At 37.8% G+C, this 8,264-nt stretch overlaps 1 pseudogene; it reads left to right on the forward strand.

Annotated features, from left to right (window-relative positions):
- The first annotated feature begins 3,443 nt into the window (after positions 1-3,443).
- On the forward strand, positions 3,444-5,755 carry LOC130725403 (trifunctional UDP-glucose 4,6-dehydratase/UDP-4-keto-6-deoxy-D-glucose 3,5-epimerase/UDP-4-keto-L-rhamnose-reductase RHM1-like; annotated as a pseudogene).
- Positions 5,756-8,264: the final 2,509 nt, after the last annotated feature.

Here is an 8,264-nt window from a genome sequence, read left to right on the forward strand (position 1 = left end):
CTTAGTAGGACACCTATTCAGTACATAGGCTGCAGTACACACTGCTTCTCCCCAGAAACTTGAAGGAAGATGTTTTTGTTTCAGCATGCTTCTAGCCATTTCAACCAGACTTCTGTTTCTTCGCTCTGCAAGGCCATTATGTTGAGGTGTGTAAGGGGCTGTTATTTCATGAAGAATCCCTTGCTCCTCACAAAATTTTGCAAACTCTCTTGAGGTGTATTCCCCCCCACCATCAGTTCTGAGTTTCTTCAAGTACTTATCACTCTGTTTTTCTGCTTCAGCTTTGAATCTTTTGAAGACAGGAAAAGCTTCACTTTTAAGCTTGATGAGATATAACCAGATCCTTCTACTGAACTCATCTATAAAGGTAATGAAATACTTGCTACCCCCTAGTGAAAGTACCTCAAATGGTCCACAAATGTCTGAAGAAACCACATCTAAAACATGTTGAGCTCTCAACTGAATACTCTTTACAAATGGCAAGCGAGTTTGTTTCCCAGCTAGACACACAGAACAAACTCTATCTGGTACATGAAGCTTAGGAATACCATGAACCGGACTTTTAGACCTCAAATCACTTAAACTTCTGAAGTTCAAATGTCCATACCTTTGATGCCAGAGATATGCCTCCTGATTTGTAGAAGTTGCCAAGAGACATTGAGGAGCTGAAGTGGTTATGTTAGCCTTGAAGGTCCTGTTCTTGGATAGAACTGACTTGAGCACAAACTTCCCCTTCGGATCAAACAATCTCAGCCCCCTTTTGTCTATTGTCACTGAGAAACCCTTTTCTACTAGCTGGCCAACACTAATCAGATTACACTTCAGATGTGGAACATAGAAAACCTCCTTCACAAGTGCAGGTCTGCCACCTGGTGTTACAAGAGAAATTGTTCCCTTTCCTTCAGCAGTAAGTTTACTATGGTCTGCTAAACTGACTTGTGTCTTCTTGGTGGCATCAAAGTCACTAAGCCATTCTCTATGGCCTGTCATGTGGTTGGAGCACCCTGTGTCCAAGTACCAAACATCTGAAGTTTGTTCACCCTTATTGGTTGTAATCATCATCACAAGTGGTTCAGTATCTGAATCACCCTGTGCAAGATGTGCTTCTTCATCAGTTTTCTTGGATTGTTGCTTCTTCCCAGGACCCCCTTTACCACTATTGCATTCAGAAGCAAAGTGACCAAATTTCTCACAATTAAAGCATTGAATCTTTCTCTTATCAAATTTCTTCTTGATTTTTTCATGACCAGCACCTTTCTTGTTGTCTAATTTATCATCTTCACCACCTTGATCCTTTGATGAGGAATCTTCTTTGCCACGGAATTTTTGTTTACCCTTTTTCCACTTCTTTTTCCTTTCTTCAAAAGAGGAATTCTTCTTGGATTGAATGAACAAAGCACGTTCATGTTCATCGTCAGCTTCCCTTTCAGAAATTCTGAGTTCCCTGGCTTCTAAGGTTCCTTGAAGATCTTCTAATCTCATGGTACTGAGATCCTTTGTCTCCTCTAAAGTAGTGACTATGATATCAAATTTAGAAGGTAAAGTGCGAAGTACCTTTTCTACCAAACGAATTTCTGGCAGTTCATCACCACAGTTCTTCATTTGATTGGCCAAAACCACCAATCTTGTGAAATACTCAGCCACTGACTCATTCTTCATCATGTGCAGTGTCTCATATTGCCTTCGTAGAACCTGAAGCCGCACCTTCTTCACTTTATCATCACCACCATAGTACTTTTTCAGCAGATCCCATGCTTCTTTAGACGTCACTGATTCAGAAATCTTCTCAAAGATTTTAGAATCAACACATTGATGAATGTAGAGCAGTGCTTTCTGATCTTGCTTCTTTCTCTCCTTGAAGGCTGCCCGTTGTTCTGGTGTAGGATCCGCCTCCAATGGAGTGTAGCCATTATCAACATATTCAGCCACATCCTGAACATTGAAGATAACACGCATCTTCTTGCTCCATTGATCCCAGCTTTTGCCATCAAAGACTGGTAGATTTGTCAGAAGATTGCTGTTACTAGCCATTCTTCACACCAACGAGGAACCCACAATCACAGAAATTGAAGAGCCCAATTGAAGCACCACACGCACCCAATTGAAGCACCAAACACAGCCAAACGAAGCACCGCACGCACCCAATTGCAGCACCGCACGCAAAACCTTCCTCACAAAGCCTCGGCTTGAGGAAGAGGAAGCAAGGACTCACAGAAATTGGGAAATTGTGAAATTTCCCCTTTCAAACCCTAGATCGTAAAAGCTCTTGATACCACTCTGTTAGCTCACAATGAAAGAAACAACTCAGAAGATGAAAGAAGATAATTGCAGAATGAAATTTCTCTACTTTATTCATTCATTGCTATAGTATTTATAGTGCCACAAACACTTGCTACAAACATTACACACACACAGTTACAATTACACAGATACAACACTAACTGCCATTGCACTTGGCAACTTGCCAATGCTAATGGCATCTTCTAACTAAGCCCATTAGACCTAACTAACTATTAGGCCCAACTAACCATTATACAATTTGAATTGATTCTCAACATATTTTAGTTATAAATTATAAATTATAAATACAACATGTATGTAACTACAATTGCTCATAAGTCATAAATCATATCATTTCTCAAACTTTACATTGCTTCTCTTTCCCTCCATCCTGAGGCTGAGATCATGTAAGTTATTTCTCAGTTTTCTATTTATTACTCTGGTGGGCCCTCTGTGATTGAATATTTTGATCACTTGTGTTTCTGCTCTTGCTTCCGTTACTAGTTACTATCATATGTCTAGTTATATTTCTCTGCTTCTGTGAATAGTTTGGTTTTTGGTGATGAATAATAGCTTAGTAGTTCTCTATGTGGTTTTAACTGTTTCAATAGTTGAAAGTTTCAAGTTGTCAGTTGATGAAGGTGTAAGAACTTGGCTAAATTGAACCTGCACTGCACCCTTCACAGTCTGGATTATTAAAAGCAATATATTTCACATCAGGAAAGTGTTGTAATATATGCTCTGATAAAAAAACAAAAACCATTACACTTAACTGGTCTAGCTTTTGGCCCATTGGATGATTAATTTCTTTTGACATGAGATTGATGAGAGTAAATTTTACTTAAAAATGTTTTTTTTTTCTCAATAGCTTTTGGCAGGTTATGCCATCCACTACAGCTTTGTTTTTGGTTAGCATGTTTTATTTATTCAACATGATTGTGATTATTATTTTTGGTGTTGAATTCTTCCACAAGTGATATTTAAGCCCTGCCTGGGAAGTTCTGAAGTTCTCAGGAATTCATATATGTGACATGATTCAACATTTTTGTGAAAAACTTGTCATACATATGAATCAGAAAATATTAAAAGTTATGATGAGAAACACAACAAGTGATTTTGTCACATCAAAATTTCTTGCAATTTTCATTCGTAAACATATAGCATTACTGATTTCTGATATGTATCTGACTAGAAGTTGTATACTTGTATTGCCTTAAAATAAAAGTTGTACAGATATGGGTAGCAGCACCTACAAGCCAAAGAACATTCTTATCACTGGAGCAGCTGGCTTCATTGCATCTCATGTATGCAACTGGCTAGTAAAAAACTACCCTGATTACAAGATCATTGTCCTTGACAAGCTTAATTACTCTTCAAATCTGAAGAACCTCATTCCCTCAAGTTCCTCTCCCCATTTCAAGTTCATCAAGGGTGACATTGGCAGTGCTGACTTAGTCAACTACATCCTTCTCACTGAATCAATTGACACCATAATGCACTTTGCAGCTCAGACCCATGTTGACAACTCCTTTGGCAACAGCTTTGAGTTCACCAAGAACAACATTTATGGGACCCATGTCCTTCTAGAAGCCTGAAAAGTCTCTAGTGGACAAGTGAAGATGTTCATCCATGTCAGCACAGATGAGGTTTATGGGGAGACAGAGGAGGATGCAGTGGTGGGAAACAATGAGGCTTCTCAGCTCCTCCCAACCAACCCATATTCTGCAACAAAAGCTGGTGCTGAAATGCTTGTAATGGCATATGGTAGATCATATGGATTGCCAGTTATAACCACAAGATGGAACAATGTTTATGGGCCTAACCTGTTCCCAGAGAAGCTGATTCCAAAGTTTTTGCTCTTGGCCATGAGAGGAAGGACTCTCCCAATTCATGGTGATGGGTCTAATGTCAGGAGTTATCTTTATTGTGAAGATGTTGCAGAGGCTTTTGAGACCATTCTCCATAGAGGTGAGGTGGGACATGTTTACAACATAGGGACAAAGAAAGAAAGGAGAGTGATTGATGTGGCCAGGGACATATGCAGGCTTTTCTCTATGAATCCTGAAACTCATGTCAAGTTTGTGGAGAATATGCCTTTCAATGACCAGAGATATTTCTTGGAAGATGAAAAGCTGAAGAAAATGGGATGGTCTGAGAGAACTACTTGGGAGGAGGGTCTAAGGAAGACCATGGTTTGGTATGTTAAGAATCCTGATTGGTGGGGTGATGTTTCTGGAGCCTTGATTGAGTTGATTCCTTATCCAAGAATGCTCACCATGCTAGGAGTTCAGAAATACAATGATGGTGGCTCAGATGTAAACAATGCTAATCAGAACACAATGCTGGTTCCTAATCCTACTACAAGGAATAACAATTTGTTATCACCAAATAAGCCATCTCTGAAGTTCTTGATATATGGGGGTGCAGGGTGGATTGGGGGTCTTCTAGGAAATATTTGTGAAAAGCAAGGGATACCCTTTGAATATGGTGCAGGACGTTTAGATGATAGATCACAGATCTTGGCTGAAATCAGGACCATTAAACCAACTCATGTTTTCAATGCTTCTGGTGTGACTGGTGCATTGAAGGTTTGAGGCTCATAAGCCAGAAACCATACATGCCATAGTTGTTAGGGTGTTAACATTAGCAGATGTGTGCAGAGAGCATGGTCTCCCCTTGATGAATTATGCCTTTGGTGATAACTTTGAAGACAGGCCAAATTCCACTGATTCTTTCTATTTCAAAACTCAAGCCAAGGTAGGTTCCCAAACAATTCCAATTTCCTTTTTCTGTTCCACAATTTTCAGCTCCACCTATTATGTGTCATAGCTGGTCCTAAGCCCGATTAAAAGTTGTCAGGCATGTGGCGGCCAGCGTAAAACTGGCCCTATGTTTAACATGGATGAAGTGATTTAAATAGCCGACTTTACTTAGTGGGATAAAAAATTTGTAGTTGTTGCTCAATCCTCACATGAGGATTTTTTTTTGTACAGCCACTGACTTTGTCTCTATCATAATATGGTGTCAGGTTGAAGAGTTTCTAAAGGAATATGAAAATGTGTGCACCTTCAGAATGCAGTTGCCAGTATCCTCTTATCTCAGCAACCCACACAACTTCATCACAAAGATTACAAGGTCTGATAAAGTGGCCAACATTTCAAACAACATCACTGTTTTGGATGAACTTGTGCCAGTTTCAGTTGAGATGGCCAAACGGAATTCCAGGGGCATTTGGAACTTGACAAATCCTGGTATTGTGACATGCAATGAGATTCTTGAAATGTACAAGGATTATGTTGACCCTGGTTTTAAGTGGGTTAATTTCACACTTGAATAACATGCTCAATTCTCTTCTCCAAGCATTAACCAGATGGATGCATCAAAACTGAAGAATGAATTTCCTGAGCTATTGCCTGTGAAGGAATCATTGATTAAATATGTCTTTGAACCACAAAAGAAAAACTTGGGTCATTGAGTACTACAATGATCCCTTTATAAATGTATACATGATGGTCAACTCTATCTTTTAATTTTATCTTTTTTGGTCCTGTGGCCTAGACTATAGAGAAAGTTCTTGGCACTTAAGTTTTTGTTTGTCAATATCATAATGTCCTATATAAGCTAATGCATCTCAGAGAGCTCTTGGTTGTTCTTTATTTTTTTTGAGAAGAAAAATCTGAATGACCTTTTTTTTCTGTCTACATTTGTCTTTCTCCACTTGTCCCTGTGTCTGTTTTTTTCTAGATAAAGATTCATTTCTCATTGCAAGTCTAAAACAGCTTTTAGACACATTGGATAACAGTGAAATTCAGAGCAAGTTCATAACACGTGAATCCTCTCTCGTCCTGAAATATTCTGTTGAACTCAAAAGCTGTTTGATGTTAAAATCAATGTGTCAAAAATCTTAATTAACTTAATGCGTTTAAGGAGAGCCACACCCACCAAAACAGAAGTTAGGGTCATTCAAAATATGAGTAAAACGGTCTCTGAAGGTTAGCTCAAGTAGTAAGAGCTATAAATTCCTTACAATTGTTGTGCCTAGATGATAGTCTTGAGCCAATAGAATTGTTTGTGGCAGCAAATAACCTTTAGAATGAATGAGTTGCGTCGGAGATAAGTTTCCAATTAAAGGAATTAACTTGTAAACTAGACTAATACCCGCCTGTTGCACGGATACTGGCATCATACTATTTTTCTTGTTTGAAAGTGATGTATTAATTGTTTCAAAAAAAAATGTTCCATGTGAAGTTGATGCTAAGACTGAGATGCGCTTAGATTTGATATTATTTATGAATATTTATATTAATTTGGATGAGTGTCTACTATAATTATCTCTTGAGGCGTCTAAAAAGTAAAAATGGATAAAAGATAGTAATAAAGTTGTTAGATAATAAAATGATACATATATATATATATACATATATGTATATATATATACACGGATGTTAAAAAGTAAGGTTTGAACTTACTTTGTAGTTTGTATTGTTATTTAACACTGACTATAGTCATTCAATTTGCACGTAGAACTCTATGCTTGAAGAAAACTTAATTTGCCTAAGAGTAGGAATATACAAAATCACACGTAATATGAAACTCCAAACCATAACCTTGTTCCATTCCCGAGGCTAAGGATCAAGGGACCAGATATCTGTATGAAAAGTTCCTTGCTCATGTTAGAGGAAGTTTGTAAAGAAGAACTCTTCTAAATTGATTGAATTAATAAACACAAGCCTACAGGTAATTTAAACTAAAAATTAGCTTCATACAAATTAATGGATGCATATGTACCTGCATAATCAATGAAGACATAAATTATATATATGATATTAAGTAAAGCAATACCAATTATTGGCCTCACATTGATACCTTCTTATGTTGAGTTAAGATACTTTTTACATTCCTCTACTCTACATCGCAAGAGAACTTCTCGGCTGCCCTACCGATCACATCGGTTGATTACCTTTGGAGTTCCACCGTCTTCTATTCCGGTAACTGCTTTTATTATGGTAGTGGGCGAGTTTTGTAGCAATAACAATTAGTGTAAACTGTTAAAAAAGATAATTGAGTTATTGAACATGCATATCCTTCACCCAACAACTGCATTGTGGAATCACATTCACAATCTCTTGTACCAATTGCTCTTCATATTAAGCTTCTTCCATGGTTAGCAACTTATATGAATATGCAATCTACAATGAGAAAGATCAAATGACAGTGAAATGTGAAACGCTTCCCTTTACTTCCCTGGTATATAGAATTGAAGATTTATAACAAAACTGAACGATTTGAAGTATTTTATATGGGGAAGAAGAAACTGCCAATTGAGAAGGATCTGTCAATAATTACACAGCCAGAACACATAGCGAATTTATAAGAAGAGAAAAAGTAAACCTGGTTTGAGGCGTGGAGATGCTACAGGGTGAAAGTGACAGAACCTGGTTGTGATGAATTTGAGAAATTCAGGCGCTTTAATTTTCTCTGCAATGATCCATAAAAGGTAATGGTGATGATATGATATGGATGAAAGTGAAGTTCTTTAGGGTCCATTTTATGGTTCCAAAGCCGTCGTGGATGCCAAATAAAACTTCCACCAGGGAGAGGAGAAGAAGTAGCGACGATATGAGCATTAGTTTATGAAACGCCAATTCACAGGAAGTAAAAACGAAATTGATGGTGGAAAATGTAACAGTGGCTGGAAAACAAAGAGTCAGTGGTAGCATCAAAGTTTGGGTGCGGCACAACAACAAAGTTGAAGCATGAGAGATTGTAAAGAGAGCTGAGATCACATGGATTGACATGTAAGATTAATATCTGACGTGGCAATTTTTTTTTTGAAATGACGTGGCAAATTTTAGAAACATGAGAGTAATGAGTTGTCAACGTGAAATTCCGCGCTTCATAAAATGACATCTAATAGCAATAAAATAAAGGAGCTACCAACTCAACAAAATGAGAGCATTGAAAATAGAATGGTCAGAAACAGT

The sequence above is a fragment of the Lotus japonicus genome, chromosome 6 (assembly GCF_012489685.1).
Source record: "Lotus japonicus ecotype B-129 chromosome 6, LjGifu_v1.2".
Taxonomy (NCBI): domain Eukaryota; kingdom Viridiplantae; phylum Streptophyta; class Magnoliopsida; order Fabales; family Fabaceae; genus Lotus; species Lotus japonicus.